The 3,076-nt window shown below is 28.3% G+C and overlaps 1 long non-coding RNA gene across 3 annotated transcripts; it reads left to right on the top strand.

Annotated features, from left to right (window-relative positions):
* The first annotated feature begins 434 nt into the window (after window positions 1-434).
* On the top strand, window positions 435-1,921 carry LOC102614715 (uncharacterized). 3 transcript variants are annotated; one of them, XR_372799.4, is made up of 3 exons: window positions 435-698; window positions 789-871; window positions 1,686-1,921. It is a non-coding gene; the product is annotated as an uncharacterized LOC102614715 (long non-coding RNA). The 3 variants fall into 3 exon arrangements; XR_008051820.1 differs by having other exon boundaries at window positions 436-698; window positions 1,754-1,921; XR_008051819.1 differs by lacking the exon at window positions 1,686-1,921 and adding an exon at window positions 1,248-1,679 and having other exon boundaries at window positions 437-698.
* The last annotated feature ends 1,155 nt before the right edge of the window (window positions 1,922-3,076 follow it).

Genomic DNA, 3,076 nt, shown 5'->3' with positions numbered 1-3,076 from the left:
ACTTATGTAGGCCAAATGTGCGACCTCATCATGTTGAGGTGTGTTGGACTAATAAGAATTTGCCATATAATAAGTACAATGGATCTCTCGAAAAGCTTAAACTTCAATAAAAGGTCCCATAAATGTTTAAAAAATAAAAGAATATATATTTTATTTTTAATTAAAATACGCTTTTTAATATTTGTTTAACCTATCCATAATATATAGTTAAAGTTTTAATCCTTTAACAAAACTTTTGATACCTAATCTAATGAAAAAGTTTATGAATTGTAATTTTATAAAATACAATGAAAAAGGTTTTAAAAAATTTAAGCATTAACAATTAAAATATCAAATAGTGGTAAAATGAGTGCCGGAAAAGTGCGCCAAATCAAAATTATTGAAATTCCCTCTCTCCAATCCCCTTTTTATTTTTTTTTTAGCGGGAAAAATATTTTTATGTGCGACCGAAATAAATTTAAGACAAAAACATTTTGTACTTGAAAACTTAAGAACGAAACTCATGGCTCTCCCCTTCCCTCTCTGGCCTTCGCCTCCCTCTTTGGTTCTCCGTCTCTCTCTCTCATAAATGTTAACCTCACCATCAAAGTAACATACAAAATTTAATTTTCTTGATCCAGTCCTCACAAATAAGTCATTTGCTTTCATCATTTTCTGAGCAATCATATCCAAAAATGAAACGACCGAAATTCGAGTAGGTAATCTAATAGTTTTGGGTTGGGGCTTTTAATTCTTCTCTCCAGATTTGTTTCTTTTTGTCTCTGAAGCAATTTTTTGTTTAATCTCAGCTAAGGTCCAGATGGCCGAAGAGCTAATTTCATCTCAAGATTGTCTTTTTCCTCCTGTTTGGCTTTCATCATTGGTTTCTCAGGTGAGCTAGCTTTTGACATTACTTTACCTTGTTCTTTGTTTATTATAATTTATTCACGCTTTTTACATTATAATTTAAGGTCTTCGTTTATTTTAATTAAATTCATGTTATATGAATAGTAAAATTGGCTTGCTTGCAGAATTGTCTTCGATATTGACAGTATTACGATATTTTTTTGTTGCAATTTTTGATATATTTCTTATTGTGATCATCTGATTGGTCTCCAATGTACGAGCATGAAGATTTAATGAATGTTAAAATTTAAGTAACAATTAAAATTTGTACACCAAGTGTTTGTTATAATGCCTTGTGTTATTTTCAATAGATTGTTTTTAGTATGAGTATAAAAGTGACAATTTTTTTTTTTTTTTTGCAGGACACAATTTTTTATAAACAATAAAACAAATGATTAAGAGCGTTTTGATACAATTTTCAAATTAGAGCGTATGATAATTTATAAAAGTAATTGATTTCCCAAAGAGTAAAAGTATGATACTTCATCTCAGAGCAACTTATGTTGTTAGCTAATTTTATGAGCCAGTTTAACAATATACTACACAAATAAAAAAGTCGTTAAGTGTTTATAAATGTATATGTTGTAATTTCATCTCAAAGCAACAATGCACATAAAGTGTTAACGAAATATAATAAAAAAGTTGTTAAGTATTACATAGTAATAATTCTCATGAAGAAATTAGAATATGTTAATTGGCCTAAATACTATTTAATATTTACTTTTTTAAAACCTATGGCATTAGATTCGCTTGCTAAGATATCAGAGTAGTATTGATGCAATTTTCTGTCATGACTGCAGATTAAACTTGCTAAGATTTTCTATCAAAAAAAAAAAAAAACTTGCTAAGATTTGGGTTATGCCTTCAGGATCAAGTATTGTTGCTGATTATGTGAGCTGATGAGATTTTGTTATCAAGCATGAGTTTAGATTCAATTTGATCAAATGTAATTTTTCCTTTTAAAGTGATGTAATTCGTGCAGGGAGAGGATGCAGTCTCGAATGATTTAAGGTTCCGAAAAAAGAAATTTTGTTTATATTAACTTGGGTCAATATGTATGTAAATTTTTATGATATTAGCAATATTTAATAACAGAATAATTGAAATATTTTAAATTGCATTGTAGTTTTAAAAATATTTAATGGATAAATGATTTTATTATTGCAAGGGTACTGCAAAAATATGGGTTGTTGGTAATTGAAAGGAAAGAAATTATTTATTTTAAAATAAATAATAATATTGACCTTTTTTTATTTACAAAAATTTAGCTCAAAAAAATTAATCAGCACAAGATGTAATGTTATGTAAACATAAAATTTATTTTCCATGTCAAATGCCATGTTTGCAAAATAAGATGCCACGTAATTTGCCACATCCGATGTAATGGAAGTAAAGAATTGTAACACAATTCCTTGACAGAAGTATTTTGTCACTAATTATTGAATTTTCTGTCACTATATTCTAACAAGGGCTTTTTTGATAGAATAAAATTATGTCAGCAACATGATTTGAGACAAAAATATTTTGTCAAGAAAACCCAATTTTGTAGTAGAGTCTAAATTTTGGCTCTAACCTTCCAGTGATAAATAATTCATAATAGCAAAGGATTTTTTATCTTTTTAGAGACGGAAAATTTTGCCGAGGTAATAACTTACACATTTTTCTATTTTACCTACAGTGAATTAAAATCCATCAGAAAACTACTTTTCACCTAGGGATTTATATGTCCCTCGGAAATAATTGGTAGCCAATAGCCACTTTTGTTATAGTGATAAATCTTGTATAAATTGATGTGATAGTATATAATTAGATGATTAAAATAATAAAAAATAAAATAAATTATGTAGGTCCTAACTAGGCTTGGCAATTTAGCTCGACTTGATTTTTGGCCCGATTGACCTGACTTTAATGTTTAGGGCTTTGGCCTGAATTTTCAAGTTTAAGGTCGGGTTAGGACCAAAATTTTAAAGCCCGAACAAATTTAGGGTTAGGGTAGGGCTTAATGCCGGCCCGACCCTATTTAAAAAAAAAAAAAAACTAACACAAGTTAACACACGCACACAACATCACACATTGTGTATTTTTAATTTAATTGCATTGTATTTTTATTTGTATAAGACATGAGTTTTTTTTTTTTTTTTATGTTGTGTTATTGAATTGAATTGTGTATGACTAAAATAGTTGTGAAATT

Source organism: Citrus sinensis, chromosome 9, assembly GCF_022201045.2.
Source record: "Citrus sinensis cultivar Valencia sweet orange chromosome 9, DVS_A1.0, whole genome shotgun sequence".
Taxonomy (NCBI): Eukaryota; Viridiplantae; Streptophyta; class Magnoliopsida; order Sapindales; family Rutaceae; genus Citrus; species Citrus sinensis.
The sequence above is the reverse complement of the archived record's forward strand: the minus strand, read 5'-3'. Positions and strand labels throughout refer to the sequence as shown.